We start from the raw sequence: 17,645 nt of genomic DNA on the forward strand, positions 1-17,645 counted from the left end.
TGGTCTGTGGTCCTCAGGAGGTGAGAGTCAGACACAGATCTTTATTATGGGGGCGGGGGGAGGGTACTTAGTAAGCAAGCCCAGCCCTTTCCTTTTGGTGCCTCCTCTGCAGAAAAGAGTGTCATTTCTGCTTAGTCTCTTGGTTCATTTAGTGCCAGGATCCCCCAGCGAACCTTCTGCTCAAAGATTGAGAAAGAGCAACTCCTGGCTCCTCTGGGAGCCCTTGAACTTGGGGTTCCCTCTGCTGCCTTGTAGATTGTCAGCAGGCAGCATGGTAAAGCCCTTTTCTCTTGGGTGGCCCTGGGGTTTCCTTCCTGATCCACCAAAGCCTTATTCTGCCCTGATCCACTGTTATTTTACATTTTTGTTTAGTCCTGCCTTGAGAAATAGGATGAATGCAGCCAAGCTGCCTTCCCTATGAGGTCATGATTTTCATGACATATTAGGCTGGAGGTGGCCTGTTGTCTGGTAATTTCCTTAGAAGTAGCCTGTGTGTCCCACTCACAGGCTAGCACAGGAAGAAATTCAAAGCACCAGAGGCTAAGGCTCTGAGGGGAAGGAAGGTCTAAGGAAAAGTCCAGAAAGCAGAGGATGGTGTGGAGGATGGGCCAGCTCCCCCATTAGAAGCACACATGCATTCGTGGTGCATTGTGAAGAATGTATTTTTAAAATGCAGAGATGATTCCCAGGAGAACATGTGAACATTTACAAGAGTAGCTGTGCAGTGTGGAAAGGACAGCCATTTAAAGTATTATTGGACACTGGCTCTGTGCTAAGCCTAATCCCTGGGGATGCTAAGTATAACTGTGCTCAGAATGTGAGCTCATGGAGTCAGGGGAAAATGGAGTTTTGACCCAAGTTGATGTCACAATGGGTCCAGTGGGGCTTCCCTGGTCCATTTTTGTCAGTTGTTAGGTAACACGTGTAAGTGATATAATAGGATATATGTCTTTTGCTTTCCAACTTACCTCATATTCTGTGATTACCTCTAGGCTCATCTGTGGTACCTAAAAGAGCAGAGTTCTGTTGTTTCCCATGGCTGATATTCCTTTGTGTATGTGGACCACATCTTTTTATCCATTCATCTGTTGATGGACATTTAGGTTGCTTCCATGTCTTGGCTATTGTGAATAAGGCTGCAGTGCAGCTTTGGCAGCGTCTGTCTTCTGGATTCTGGTCTTCTCAGGTGAGAGGCACAGCGGTGGGCCTGCTGCATCGAACGGTACCTCAATTTTTACTTTTAAACGCAGCTCCTTTCTGCTCTCATTATTGGCTGTTACCACTTTACATCTCACCAGCAGCTAGAGGGTATACAGTTCTCAAAAACCACTTCAGCATTCTTTATTTGTAGGCTTTTTGTTGATGGTCAGTTGACCTGTGTGAGTTGAAACCTTTTTGCAGATTAGATTTGCCTGATTCTAATAATTCCTGAGGATGAGCTTTTACCCATTTTCCTGTATTGTTTTTTTAAAGAGAGTCAGTCAAACGTACCTCTTCATAGTATCTTCTTGAAAATTTGGCCAGATTTGAATTCTCTTGTCCATTCCCTTCCTCAGCTCAATTGTTTAGGGCAGGTGTCCTTTACAGCCCTGAGTCCTTGGGAATGTTAAGAGACCATTAGCTGTGGGCTTAAAGCCACTCTTGCGGGAAACTGCCACAAGGCGGCAGCATTTCTACATTTCCAACTCTGCGTTTTTGGGCAGCAGAGCCTTCCTGGAAATCGTGTTAGTAGGCTGCAAATTAGAGTGGAAAGTGCCAGGGCACATCCCCAAGAGCTTATATCTCCTTAATTCTTGTTTGTTTTTTAAATTTAATTTTTATTAATTATCAGAGCAAATTTGATGAAACTATTTTGTTTCTCCTAGGTGTACAGAATCTGGTTCATTATATCAATATATCTGTCTATTTATCTTTGGATCCTTTACCGTGTAGCTTATTACAGAGTGTTGAGTAGACCTGTCTTGGTATTCCATAGGTATTTTGTGATTATATATTTCATATGTATTAGTACATGTCTGTTAACCCCCATATCGTAATTCATACATTCCTTACACTTTTCCATTTGGTTAAACGTAATTTTTTTTCTCTTAATCCATGCTTTTCCTTCTCTTGGAAATAAGTTCATGAGTATCAATTTTTACATAACACGTATAAGTGATGGCATAGGATACCTGTCTTTCACTTTCTTTCTTACTTCAAGTTGGGTGATTATCTCTAGTTTATTATATGATGGTGCAAACGGCACTGTTTCACTGTTTTCCATGGCTAGTATTCCATTGTTTACATGGACCACTTCCTCTTTGTGCATTTTTCTGTTGATGGACATTTTGGTTTCTTCCAAGTCTTGGCAATGTTAACTGTTCCTGCAGGGCTTCCCTGGTAGTTCAGTGGTTGAGAGCCCACCTGCCGGTGAAGGTAACACGGGTTCGTGCCCCGGTGCGGCAAGGATCCCACATGGCGCCGAGCACCTAGACCCATGAGCGATGGCCGTTGAGCCTTCGCATCCAGAACCAGTGCTCCACAACGGGAGAGACCAAAACAGTGAGAGGCCCATGTACCGCAAAAAAAAAAAAAAAAAAAAAAAATTCCTGCAGTACAGGATTGCCAGACTCTGTCTGCTCCATTCTGCTCTGCTCAGCTGATAGGCGCAACAAAGGACATACCAGTTCACATGGTAGCTCAATTTTTACCCTTAAACGCACCTCCATTATGTTATCACTACTGGCTGTTACCAGTTTACATCCCCCAGCAGCTAGAGGGTACACATTTCTCTGAAACCCCTTCAGCATTTATTCTTTGTAGACTTTTTGCTGAAGAGCATTCTGACGGCTGGGAGGTGAATGTTTCTGTAATTGGATTTGAAAGGCTTTATTAATTGCTGATGTTGCACATTTTTCTATTCCCTTTTATTTTAAAGAAAAAAAAAGAAAAGACAAAATGTGCATAAGATATGCCTCTTGAAATGGTCTTCTTGAAATGTTGACGTCTTTTGAGTGTTCTGGTCCATTTAAGACCCCAGGATGTTTTTTTTTTTTTTTGATGGCAGGTGTCATTTACAGGTCTGCCATTATTTTGAATATTAAGTGACCATTACCGCTGTTCTGTGAAACGACCAGAAGGCGGCAGCACTTCTCCTTACCAAATCTGCTTACTAGGGCAACAGAGCCATAATGGAATTTGCGTTGTAGGTTGTAAATTAGAACGGAATGTGCCAAGAAAAGCCCCTTAAGATTATGTCTCATTACTTCTTGTTTGCTTTTTAAATTTAATTTTTATTATTTATCACGGCAAATTAGAGTACAATATTTTGGTTGTTGTAGGCGTGCAAGATGTGGTTCTTTTACACATATACTTATATCTATTCTTCATCAGATCCTTTTCCCATGTAGGTTAGGACACGACGTTGTGCAGTCTTCCCTTGGTATGCCGTAGGTTTTTGGTGATTATATATTTCACATGTGTTTGTATATCTCTGAAAACCCCAATATCGTGATGTATCCAATCCTCAGAGCTTTCCATTTGGGGAACCATAAGTTGGTTTAATGAATCTGTGATTGCCTTTCTCTCTGGAAATATCTTCATTGGTATCAAGTTTTAGGTAACACGCATAAGTGATATGATAGGATATGTGTCTTTTGCTTTCTCACTTACTACATATTGCAATGATTACCTCTAGACTCCTCTATGGTCCTGCAAACGGCATTGTTTCATTTTTTGCCTTGGCTAATATTCCATCTGTACACGTACCAATTCTTCTGTGTCGACTTATCTCTTGATGGACGTTTCGGTTGCTTCCATGTGTTGGCTATTGTAATACATCTACAGTGCAGATTTGCCTTCCTGTGTCTTTCCAATTCTGTCTTCTTAGGATTTAGCCCGGGAAGTGGGCCTGCTGGATCATATAGTAGCTCAAGGTTTACCTTTTAAAGGCACCTCCATTCTGTTCCCATTAGTGGCTCTTAGCAGGTTATGTCCCACTTCCAATTGAGGGTATGCATTTCTCCAAAACCTCTTGAGCATTAATCACTTGTAGTGTTTTTTTGTTTTGTTTTGTTTTGTTTTAGCTGATCGTTATTCTGAGTGGTGTAAGCTGGTACTTCTTTGTGGTTGGGTTTGCCTGTGTCTCATACTCCCTTGAAATTGAGCTTTCAGGCATGTCCTATGAGTTTTCAAACTGTTATTACAGCTGACTTCTTCAAATTGTTTTCTTGAAGTATGTGCCACATTTTGCAATGTTTTGGCCTTTACCTGCATGAAGACATTTTTAAGGGCAGGTTTAATTTGCAGCCCTGCAGTACTTGAGCATATGAAGTGCCCATTAACACAGATTTCAAAGCTGCTGTTGCGGATATCGGCCAGAGGATGGCAGCATTTCTACGTTCCCCACTCTGGCACCTAGGGAAACAGATCTTCCTGCCAGTGGTGCTCCTCAGTTATAAATTAGAGTGCAATGTGCCCTGATATACACCCAAAAGCTTACATCTCCTTACTTATGTTTGTTTTTTAAATTTAATTCATAGCTTTTAGTGGAGCAATATTCCATTCTCTATATGGACCACTTCTTCTATGTGCAGTCCTCTGTTGATGGACATTTTCGTTTCTTCTAAGTGTTGCCTATGGTAAATATTGCTGGAGTGCAGTGTTGCCAGCCTGTGACTTTTGATTCTCATTTTCTCAGGTGATAGACCCAACAGTGGGTGTGATTCATTGACTGGTAACTCAATGTTTACCTTTTCTAAGCACCTGCATTGTGTGTTCATTAGCGGCTCTTACCACATCCCTATTAACACCGAGTGTGTGCGTTTTCCCACAACCCCTTCAGCATTTTTTGTTTGCAGAATGTTTGCTCATGGCCATTCTGACTGGTGTGAGCTATTAGGTTTTTGTAATTTGGATTTGCATGTCTTTAATAATTCCTAATATTCATCATTTCCCCAAACGTTTCTCTTTTATTTAGAGAAAAAATAGTGTAAGTACAATATACCTGTTGAAACTGTCTTCTTGGAAGGTTGCCCTCTTTTGAATTTTGTGGTCGTTTTTCGACCACAGGATTCTTTTTGAGAGCAGGTGTCATTTACATGCCTGCAGTGATTATGAATATTTAGTGACCATTAGAACTGGGTTTAAAGCAGGTATCGTGGGAAACGGCCACAAGGCGGCAGCATTTCTCCATTCCCAAATCTGGTTACTAGGACAGCAGAGCCTTTCTGGAAGTCCTGTTACTAGGTTGTAAATTAGAATGGAATGTGCCAGGAAAAAGCCCCTGAAGTTTATGTCTCATTACTTCTTGTTCGTTGTTTTAATTGTTTTAACAAGGGTAATGATTAGAAAACAGTTTGTACTAGGTGTACACAAACTGGTTCATTCGTACATCATATATATCTATACATGTACACATCCTTTTCCCGTGTAAAGGATTCCAGTGTGTTCTGCACACCTCCCTTGCTATGTGCTCAGGCTTTCTGATATATGTGCTTAATCTGCATTTGTATAGGTATGGTAAATCTAATCTTAATTTATCCATTGCCACCACCTTTCTTTTTAGATACACATAGTTTGTTTTTGAAGTCTGTGTGTGTCTTTCTCTGTGGAAATATGTCCATTTTTGTCAGTTGTTAGGTAACACCTGTAAGTGATATCATAGGATATACGTGTTTTGCTTTCCAACTTACCTCATATTCTGTGATTACCTCTAGGCTCATCTGTGGTACCTCAAAGAGCAGTGTTCCGTTGTTTCCCATGGCTAATATTCCATTGTGTACGTGGACCACTTCTTCTTTATCCATTCATCTTTTGATGGGCATTTAGGTTGCTTCCATGTCTTGGCTATTGTGAGTAAGGCTGCAGTGCAGCTTTGGCATCGTCTGTCTTCTGGATTCTGGTCTTCTCAGGTGAGAGGCACAGCGGTGGGCCTGCTGCATTGAACAGTACCTCAACTTTTACATTTAAACGCAGCTCCTTTCTGCTCTGATTATTGGCTGTTACCACTTTACATCTCACCAACAGCTAGAGGGTACACAGTTCTCAAAAACCACTTCAGCATTCTTTATTTGTAGGCTTTTTGTTGATGGTCAGTTGACCTGTGTGAGTTGAAACCTTTTTGCAGATTAGATTTGCCTGAGTCTAATAATTCCTGAGGATGAGCTTTTACCCATTTTGCTGTTTTCTTTAAAAAAGAGAGTCAGTCAAACTTACCTCTTCATAGTATCTTCTTGAAAATTTGGCCAGTTTTGAATTTTCTTGTCCATTCCCTACCTCAGCTCAATTGTTTAGGGCAGGTGTCCTTTAAAGCCCTGAGTCCTTGGGAATGTTAAGAGACCATTAGCTGTGGGCTTAAAGCCACTCTTGCGGGAAACTGCCACAAGGCGGCAGCATTTCTACATTTCCAACTCTGCGTTTTTGGGCAGCAGAACCTTCCTGGAAATCGTGTTAGTAGGCTGCAAATTAGAGTGGAAAGTGCCAGGGCACATACCCAAGAGCTTATATCTCCTTAATTCTTGTTTGTTTTTTCAATTTAATTTTTATTAATTATCAGAGCAATTTTGATAAAACTATTTTGTTTCTCCCAGGTGTACAGAATCTGGTTCATTATATCAATGTATCTGTCTATTTATCTTTGGATCCTTTACCTTGTAGGTTATTAAAGAGCGTTGAGTAGACCTGTCTTGGTATTCCATTGGTGTTTTGTGATTGTATATTTCATATGTAGTAGTACATGTCTGTTAACCCCCATATCGTAATTCATACATTCCTTACACTTTTCCATTTGGTTAAATGTAAATTTTTTCTCTTTATCCATGCTTTTCCTTCTCTTGGAAATAAGTTCATGAGTATCAATTTTTAGGTAACACCTATAAGTGATGGCATAGGATACCTGTCTTTCACTTTCTTTCTTACTTCAAGTTGGGTGATTATCTCTAGGTCCTTATATGGTGGTTCAAACGGCACTGTTTCACTGTTTTCCATGGCTAGTATTCCATTGTTTACATGGACCACTTCCTCTTTGTGCATTTTTCTGTTGAAGAACATTTCGGTTTCTTACAAGTCTTGGCTATGTTAAATGTTCCTGCAGGGCTTCCCTGGTGGTGCAGTGGTTAAGAGACCGCCTGCCGATGCAGGAGACACGGGTTTCGGCCCCGGTCCGGGAAGATCCCACATGCCGCCGAGCGGCTACATGCATGAGCCATGGCCATTGAGCCTGCACGTCCCGAGACAGTGCTCCCCAACGGGAGAGCCCACAACAGTGAGAGGCCCACTTACCTCAAAAAACAAAAAAAAAGTTCCCGCAGTGCAGGATTGCCAGCCCGTGTCTTCTCCTTTCTGCTCTGCTCAGCTGATAGGCGCATCAAAGGACCTACCAGATCACATAGTAGCTCAAATTTACCCTTAAACACACCTCCATTATGTTCTCACTACTGGCTGTTACCAGTTTACATCCCCCAGCAGCTAGAGGGTACACAGTTCTCTGAAACCCCTTCAGCATTTACTCTTTGTAGACTTTTTGCTGAAGATCATTCTGACGGCTGTGAGGTGAACGTTTCTGTAATTTGATTTGCACGGCTTAATTAATTGCTGATGTTGCACATTTTCTATTCCCTTTTATTTTAAAGGAAAAATAAAAGACAAAATGTGCATAATATATGACTCTTGAAATGGTCTTCTTGAAATGTTGACGTCTTTTGAATTTTCTGGTCCATTTACCACCCCAGGATTTTTTATTTTTAATGGCAGGTGTCATTTACAGGCCTGCCATTATTTTGAATATTAAGTGACCATTACCGCTGTTGTGTGAAACGACCAGAAGGCGGCAGCACTTCTCCTTACCAAATCTGCTTACTAGGGAAACAGAGCCATAATGGAAGTTGTGTTGTAGGTTGTAAATTAGAACGGAATGTGCCAAGAAAAGCCCCTTAAGATTATGTCTCTTTACTTCTTTTTTTTTTTTTGCTTTATAACAAATGTAATCAGTTATACATATACATATGTTTCCATATCCCCTCCCTTTTGCGTCTCCCTCCCACCCTCCCTATCCCACCCCTCCAGGCGGTCACAAAGCACCGAGCTGATCTCCCTATGCTATGCGGCTGCTTCCCACTAGCTATCTACCTTACGTTTGGTAGTGTATATATGTCCATGCCGCGCTTTCACTTTGTCACAGCTTACCCTTCCCCCTCGCCATATCCTCAAGTCCATTCTCTAGTAGGTCTGTGTCTTTATTCCTGTCTTACCCCTATGTTCTTCATGACATTTTTTTTTCTTAAATTCCATATATATGTGTTAGCATACAGTATTTGTCTTTCTCTTTCTGACTTACTTCACTCTGTATGACAGACTCTAGGTCTATCCACCTCATTACAAATAGCTCAATTTCATTTCTTTATATGGCTGAGTGATATTCCATTGTATATATGTGCCACATCTTCTTTATCCATTCATCCGATGATGGACACTTAGGTTTTTTCCATCTCTGGGCTATTGTAAATAGGGCTGCTATGAACATTTTGGTACATGTCTCCTTTTGAATTATGGTTTTCTCAGGGTATATGCCTAGTAGTGGGATTGCTGGGTCATATGGTAGTTCTATTTGTAGTTTTTTAAGGAACCTCCATACCGTTCTCCATAGCGGCTGTACCAATTCACATTCCCACCAGCAGTGCAAGAGTGTTCCCTTTTTTCCACACCCTCTCCAGCATTTATTGTTTCTAGATTTTTTGATGATGGCCATTCTGACTGGTGTAAGATGATATCTCATTGTAGTTTCGATTTGCATTTGTCTAATGAGTAAAGATGTTGAGCATCCTTTCATGTGTTTGTTGGCAGTCTGTATATCTTCTGTGGAGAAATGTCTATTTAGGTCTTCTGCCCATTTTTGGATGGGGTTGTTTGTTTTTTTCTTATTGAGCTGCATGAGCTGCTTATAAATTTTGGAGATTAATCCTTTGTCAGTTGCTTCATTTGCAAATATTTTCTCCCATTCTGAGGGTTGTCTTTTGGTCTTGTTTATGGTTTCCTTTGCTGTGCAAAAGCTTTTAAGTTTCATTAGGTCCCATGTGTTTATTTTTGTCTTTATTTCCTTTTCTCTAGGAGGTGGGTATTAAAGGATCTTGCTGTGATTTATGTCATAGAGTGTTCTGCCTATGTTTTCCTCTAAGAGTTTGATAGTGTCTGGTCTTACATTTAGGTCTTTAATCCATTTTGAGCTTATTTTTGTGTATGGTGTTAGGGAGTGATCTAATCTCATACTTTTACATGTCCCTATCCAGTTTTCCCAGCACCACTTATTGAAGAGACTGTCCTTTCTCCACTGTACATTCCTGCCTCCTTTATCAAAGATAAGGTGACCATATGTCCGTGTGTTTAACTCTGGGCTTTCTATCCTGTTCCATTGATCTATCTTTCTGTTTTTGTGCCTGTACCATACTGTCTTGATTACTGTAGCTTTGTAGTATAGTCTGAAGTCAGGGAGCCTGATTCCTCCAGCTCCATTTTTCGTTCTCAAGATTGCTTTGGCTATTCGGGGTCTTTTGCGTTTCCATACAAATTGTGAAATTTTTTGCTCTAGTTCTGTGAAAAATGCCAGTGGTAGTATGATAGGCATTGCATTGAATCTGTAGATTGCTTTGGGTAGTAGAGTCATTTTCACAATGTTGATTCTTCCAATCCAAGAACATGGTACATCTCTCCATCTATTTGTATCATCTTTAATTTCTTTCATCAGTGTCTTATAATTTTCTGCATACAGGTCTTTTGTCTCCTTAGGTAGGTTTATTCCTAGCTATTTTATTCTTTTTGTTGCAATGGTAAATGGGAGTGTTTCCTTGATTTCACTTTCAGATTTTTCATCATTAGTATATAGGAATGCCAGAGATTACTGTGCATCAATTTTGTATCCTGCAAATTTACCAAATTCATTGAATAGCTCTAGTAGTTTTCTGGTAGCATCTTTAGGATTCTCTATGTATAATACCATGTCATCTGCAAACAGTGACAGCTTTACTTCTTCTTTTCCAATTTGGATTCCTTTATTTCCTTTTCTTCTCTGATTGCTGTGACTAAAACTTCCAAAACTAGGTTGAATAAGAATGGTGAGAGTGGGCAACCTTGTCTTGTTCCTGCTCTTAGTGGAAATGGTTTCAGTTTTTCACCATTGAGGACGATGCTGGCTGTGGGTTTCTCATATATGGCCTTTATTATGTTGAGGAAAGTTCCCTCTATGCCTACTTTCTGCAGGGTTTTTATCATAAATGGGTGTTGAATTTTGTCGAAAGCTTTCTCTGCATCTATTGAGATGATCATATGGTTTTTCTCCTTCAATTTGTTAATATGGTGTATCACGTTGAGTGATTTGCGTATATTGAAGAATCCTTGCATTCCTGGAATAAACCCCACTTGATCATGGTGTATGATCCTTTTAATGTTCTGTTGGATTCTGTGTGCTAGTATTTTGTTGAGGATTTTTGCATCTCTGTTCATCAGTGATATTGGCCTGTAGTTTTCTTTCTTTGTGACATCCTTGTCTGGTTTTGGTATCAAGGTGATGGTGACCTCGTAGAATGAGTTTGGGAGTGTTCCTCCCTCTGCTATATTTTGGAAGAGTTTCAGAAGGATAGGTGTTAGCTCTTCTCTAAATGCTTGATAGAATTCGCCTGTGAAGCCATCTGGTCCTGGGCTTTTGTTTGTTGGAATATTTTTTATCACAGTTTCAATTTCAGTGCTTGTGATTGGTCTGTTCATATTTTCTATTTCTTCCTGGTTCAGTCTCGGCAGGTTGTGCATTTCTAAGAATTTGTCCATTTCTTCCAGGTTGTCCATTTTATTGGCATAGAGTTGCTTAGAGTAATCTCTCATGATCTTTTGTATTTCTGCAGTGTCAGTTGTTACTTCTCCTTTTTCATTTCTAATTCTATTGATTTGAGTCTTCTCCCTTTTTTTCTTGATGAGTCTGGCTAATGGTTTATCAATTTTGTTTATCTTCTCAAAGAACCAGCTTTTAGTTTTATTGATCTTTGCTATCGTTTCCTTCATTTCTTTTTCATTTATTTCTGGTCTGATTTTTATGATTTCTTTCCTTCTGCTAACTTTGCGGTGTTTTTGTTCTTCTTTCTCTAATTGCTTTAGGTGCAAGGTTAGGTTGTTTATTCGAGATGTTTCCTGTATCTTAAGGTGGGATTGTATTGCTATAAACTTCCCTCTTAGAACTGCTTTTGCTGCAACCCATAGGTTTTGGGTCGTCGTGTCTCCATTGTCATTTGTTTCTACGTATTTTTTTTTATTTCCTCTTTGATTTCTTCAGTGATCACTTCGTTATTAAGTAGTGTATTGTTTAGCCTCCATGTGTTTGTATTTTTTACAGCTCTTTTCCTGTAATTGATATCTAGTCTCATAGCATTGTTGTCGGAAAAGATACTTGATACAATTTCAATTTTCTTCAATTTACCAAGGCTTGATTTGTGACCCAAGATATGATCTATCCTGGAGAATGTTCCATGAGCACTTGAGAAAAATGTGTATTCTGTTGTTTTTGGATGGAATGTCCTATAAATATCAATTAAGTCCACCTTGTTTAATGTATCATTTAAAGCTTGTGTTTCCTTATTTATTTTCATTTTGGATGATCTGTCCATTGGTGAAAGTGGGGTGTTAAAGTCCCCTACTATGAGTGTGTTACTGTCGATTTCTCCTTTTATGGCTGTTAGTATTTGCCTTATGTATTGAGGTGCTCCTATGTTGGGTGCATAAATATTTACAATTGTTATATCTTCTTCTTGGATCGATCCCTTGATCATTAGGTAGTGTCCTTCCTTGTCTCTTCTAATAGTGTTTATTTTAAAGTCTATTTTGTCTGATATAAGAATTGCTACTCCAGCTTTCTTTTGATTTCCATTTGCATGGAATATCTTTTTCCATCCCCTTACTTTCAGTCGGTATGTGTCTCTAGGTCTGACGTGGGTCTCTTGTAGACAGCATATATATGGGTCTTGTTTTTGTATCCATTCAGCCAATCTGTATCTTTTGGTGGGAGCATTTAGTCCATTTACATTTAAGGTAATTATCGATATGTATGTTCCTATTCCCATTTTCTTAATTGTTTTGTGTTTGTTATTATAGGTATATTCCTTCTCTTGTGTTTCTTGCCTAGAGAAGATCCTTTAGCATGTGTTGTGAAGCTGGTTTTGTGGTGCTGAGCTCTCTCAGATTTTGCTTGCCTGTAAAGATTTTAATTTCTCCATCAAATCTGAATGAGATCCTTGCTGGGTAGAGTAATCTTGGTTGCAGGTTTTTCTCCTTCTTCACTTGAATTATGTCCTGCCACTCCCTTCTCGCATGTAGAGTTTCTGCTGAGAGATCAGCTGTTAACCTGATGGGGATTCCCTTGTGTGTTATTTGTTGTTTTGGCCTTGCTGCTTTTAATATGATTTCTTTGTGTTTAATTTTTGACAGTTTGATTAATATGTGTCTTGGCGTATTTCTCCTTGGATTTATTCTGTATGGGGCTCTCTGTGCCTCCTGGACTTGATTAACTATTTCCTTTCCCATATTAGGGAAGTTTTCAACTATAATCTCTTCAAATATTTTCTCAGTCCCTTTCTTTTTCTCTTCTTCTTCTGGAACCCCTATAATTCGAATGTTGGTGCATTTAATGTTGTCCCAGAGGTCTCTGAGACTGTCCTCTGTTCTTTTCATTCTTTTTTCTATATTTTGCTCTGCAGCAGTTATTTCCACTATTTTATCTTCCACCTCACTTATCCGTTCTTCTGCCTCAGTTATTCTGCTATTGATCCCGTCTAGAGTATTTTTTATTTCATGTATTGTGTTTTTAATCGATGCTTGATTCATCTTTAGTTCTTCTAGGTCCTTGTTAACTGTTTCTTGCATTTTGTCTATTCTAGTTCCAAGATTTTGGATCTGGGAAATAGAATCTTGGATCATCTTTACCATCATTATTCTGAATTCTTTTTCAGGTAGACTGCCTATTACCTCTTCATTTGTTAGATCTGGTGGGTTTTTATCTGGCTCCTTCTCCTGCTGTGTGTTTTTCTGTCTTCTCATTTTGCTTATGTTACTGTGTTTGGGGTCTCCTTTCTGAAGGCTGCCGGTTCGTAGTTCCCGTTGTTGGTGTCTGTCCCCAGTGGCTAAGGTTGGTATAGTGGGTTGTGTAGGCTTCCTGGTGGAGGCGACTAGTGCCTGTGTTCTGGTGGATGAGGCTGGATCTTGTCTTTCTGGTGGGCAGGTCCACGTCTGGTGGTGTGTTTTGGGGTGTCTGCAGACTTTTTATGATTTTAGGCCACCTCTCTGCTAATGGGTGACGTTGTGTTCCTGTCTTGTTAGTTGTTTGGCATAGGGTGTCCAGCACTGTAGCTTGCTGGTCGTTGAGTGAAGCTGGGTGCTAGTGTTGAGATGGAGATCTCTGGAAGATTTTTGCCATTTGATATTATGTGTAGCTGGGAGGTCTCTTGTGGACCAGTGTCCTGAAGTTGGCTCTCCCACCTCAGAGGCACAGCACTGACTCCGGGCTCCTCAATTTGGGATGATGTTTTGTCTATTTATGTGTTCCACAGATGCAGGGTACATCAAGTTGATTGTGGAGCTTTAATCCGCTGCTTCTGAGGCTGCTGGGAGAGGTTTCCCTTTCTCTTCTTTGTTCTCACAGCTCCTGGGTCTCAGCTTTGGATTTGGCCCCGCCTCTGCATGTAGGTCGCCGGAGGGCGTCTGTTCTTTGCTCAGACAGGACAGGGTGAAAGGAGCAGCCGCTTCGGGGACTCTTGCTCACTCAGGCCGGGCGGGAGGGAGGGGCACGTAGTGCGGGGCGAGCCTGCAGCGGCAGAGGTCGGCGTGATGTTGCATCAGCCCGAGGCACGCCGTGCATTCTCCCAGGGAAGCCGCCCCTGGATCCCGGGACCCCGGCAGTGGCAGGCTGCACAGGCTCCCGGAAGGGCGGTGTGGGCAGTGACCTGCGCTCGCACACAGGCTTCCTGCCGGCAGCACCAGCAGCCCCAGCATCCCACGCCCATCACTGGGCTCCACGCTTTCAGTCGCGACTCGCGCCCATCTGTGGAGCCCCTTCAAGCAGCGCTCTTAATCCCCTCTCCTCGTGCACCAGGAAACCAAGAGGGAAGAAAAAGTCTCTTGCCTCTTCGGCAGCTCCAGAGTTTTCCCAGACTCCCTGCTGGCTAGCTGTGGCACATTAGCCCCCTTCAGGCTGAGTTCTCGCCGCCGGCCACAGTCCTCTCCCTGCGCTCTGACCGAAGCCCGAGCCTAAGCATCCAGCGCTGCGCGCCCCGGTGGCCGAACACACAAGCCTCTCGGGCTGGTGAGTGCCGCTCAGCACCGATCCTCTGTGTGGGGATCTTTCCGCTTTGCCCTACCCAGGTATGTGGGGAGTTTCTTGCCTCTTGGGAGGTCTGGGGTCTTCTGCCAGCGTTCAGTACGTGTTCTGTAGGAATTGTTCCACGTGTAGCTGTATTTCTGGTGTATCCGTGGGGAGAAAGGTGATCTCCGTGTCTTACTCTTCCGCCATCTTACCCGGAAGTCTTCGTCTTGTTTGTTTTTTAAATATAATTTTTATTCTTTATCACAGCAAATTAGAGTACAATGTTTTGTTTGTTGTAGGCGTGCAAGATGTGGTTCTTTTATACATATACATCTATCTATTCTAATTCAGATCGTTTTCCCATGTAGGTTAGGACACGACGTTGTGTAGTCTTCCCTTGGTATGCCGTAGGTTTTTGGTGATTATATATTTCACATGTGTTTGTATATCTCTGAAAACCCCAATATCGTGATGTATCCAATCCTCACAGCTTTCCATTTTGTGAACCATAAGTTGGTTTAATGAATCTGTGATTGTCTTTCTCTCTGGAAATATCTTCATTGGTATCAAGTTTGAGGTAACACCCATAAGTGATATGATAGGATATGTGTCTTTTGCTTTCTCACTTACTACATGTTGCAATGATTACATCTAGACTCCTCTATGGTCCTGAAAATGGCATTGTTTCATTTTTTGCCTTGGCTAATATTCCATCTGTACACGTACCAGTTCTTCTGTGTCCACTCATCTCTTGATGGACGTTTTGGTTGCTTCCATGTGTTGGCTATTGTAATACTTCTACAGTGCAGATTTGCCTTCCTGTGTCTTTCCAATTCTGTCTTCTTAGGATTTAGCCCGGGAAGTGGGCCTGCTGGATCATATAGTAGCTCAAGGTTTACCTTTTAAAGGCACCTCCATTCTGTTCCCATTAGTGGCTCTTAGCAGGTTATGTCCCACTTCCAATTGAGGGTATGCATTTCTCCAAAACCTCTTCAGCATTGATCACTTGTTATTTTTTTTTTGCTGATGGTTATTCTGAGTGGTGTAAGCTGGTACTTCTTTGTGGTTGGGTTTGCCTGTGTCTCATACTCCCTTGAAATTGAGCTTTCAGGCATGTCCTATGAGTTTTCAAACTGTTATTACAGCTGACTTCTTCAAATTGTTTTCTTGAAGTATGTGCCACATTTTGCAATGTTTTGGCCTTTACCTGCATCAAGACATTTTTAAGGGCAGGTTTCATTTGCACCCCTGCAGTACTTGTGCATATGAAGTGCCCATTAACACAGATTTCAAAGCTGCTATTGCAGGTATCGGCCAGAGGACGGCAGCATTTTCTACGTTCCCCACTCTGGCACCTAGGGAAACAGATCTTCCTGCCAGTGGTGCTCCTCAGTTATAAATTAGAGTGCAGTGTGCCCTGTTATACACCCAAAAGCTTACGTCTCCTTACATATGTTTGTTTTTTCAATTTAATTCATAGTTTTTAGTGGAGCAATATTCCATTCTGTACATGGACCACTTCTTCTCTGTGCATTCCTCTGTTGATGGACATTTTCGTTGCTTTTAAGTGTTGCCTATGGTAAATATTGCTGGAGTGCAGTGTTGCCAGCTGTGACTTTTGATTCTCATTTTCTCAGGTTATAGGCCCAACAGTGGGTATGATTCATTGACTGGTAGCTCAATGTTTACCTTTTCAAAGCACCTGCATTGTGTGTTCATTAGCGGCTCTTACCACGTCCCAATTAACACCGAGGGTGTGCATTTTCCCACAACCCCTTCAGCATTTATTGTTTGCAGAATGTTTGCTCATGGCCATTCTGACTGGTGTGAGCTGATAGGTTTTTGTAATTTGGATTTTCTTGTCTTTAATTATTCCTAATATTCATCATTTCCCCAAACGTTTCTCTTTTATTTAGAGAAAAAATAGTGTATGTACAATATACCTCTTGAAACTGTCTTCTTGGAAGGTTGCCCTCTTTTGAATTTTGTGGTCGTTTTTCGACCCCAGGATTTTTTTTGAGAGCAGGTGTCATTTACATGCCTGCAGTGATTGTGAATATTTAGTGACCATTAGAACTGGGTTTAAAGCAGGCATTGTGGGAAACGGCCACAAGGCGGCAGCATTTCTCCATTCCCAAATCTGGTTACTAGGACAGCAGAGCCTTTCTGGAAGTCCTGTTACTAGGTTGTAATTTAGAATGGAATGTGCCAGGAAAAAGCCCCTGAAGTTTATGTCTCATTACTTCTTGTTCGTTGTTTTAATTGTTTTAACCAGGGTAATGATTAGAAAACAGTTTGTCCTAGGTGTACACAAACTGGTTCATTCGTACATCATATATATCTATTCATGTACAGATCCTTTTCCCGTGTAAAGGATTCCAGAGTGTTCTGCACACCTCCCTTGCTATGTGCTCGTGCTTTACGATATATGTGCTTAATCTGCATTTGTAAGGGGATGGTAAACCTAATCTGGATTTATCCATTGCCACCACCTTTCCTTTTAGATACGCATTGTTTGTTTTGAAGTCTGTGTGTGTCTTTCTCTGTGGAAATATGTCCATTTTTGTCAGTTGTTAGGTAACAACTGTAAGCGATATCATAGGATATACATCTTTGGCTTTCCAACTTACCTCATGTTCTGTGATTACCTCTAGGCTCATCTGTGGTACCTCAAGGAGCAGTGTTCCATTGTTTCCCATGGCTTATATTCCATTGTGTACGTGGACCACTTCTTCTTTATCCATTCATCTGTTGATGGGCATTTAGGTTGCTTCCATGTCTTGGCTATTGTGAATAAGGCTGCAGTGCAGCTTTGGCAGCGTCTGTCTTCTGGATTCTGGTCTTCTCCGGTGAGAGGCACAGCGGTGGGCCTGTTTCATCGAACGGTACCTCAATTTTTACTTTTAAACGCAGCTCCTTTCTGCTCTCATTATTGGCTGTTACCACTTTACATCTCACCAGCAGCTAGAGGGTACACAGTTCTCAAAAACCACTTCAGCATTTTTTATTTGTAGGCTTTTCATTGATGGTCAGTCGACCTGTGTGAGTTGAAAGCTTTTTGCAAATTAGATTTGCCTGAGTCTAATAATTCCTGAGGATGAGCTTTTACCCATTTTCCTGTTTTCTTTAAAAAAGAGAGTCAGTCAAACTTACCTCTTCATAGTATCTTCTTGAAAATTTGGCCAGTTTTGAATTTTCTTGTCCATTCCCTACCTCAGCTCAATTATTTAGGGCAGGTGTCCTTTATAGCCCTGAGTCCTTGGGCATGTTAAGAGACCATTAGCTGTGGCCTTAAACCGCTCTTGTTGGAAATGACCCCAAGGCGGCATCATTT

This window comes from Mesoplodon bidens (assembly GCF_964165515.1).
Source record: "Mesoplodon bidens genome assembly, chromosome: 4".
Taxonomy (NCBI): Eukaryota; Metazoa; Chordata; class Mammalia; order Artiodactyla; family Ziphiidae; genus Mesoplodon; species Mesoplodon bidens.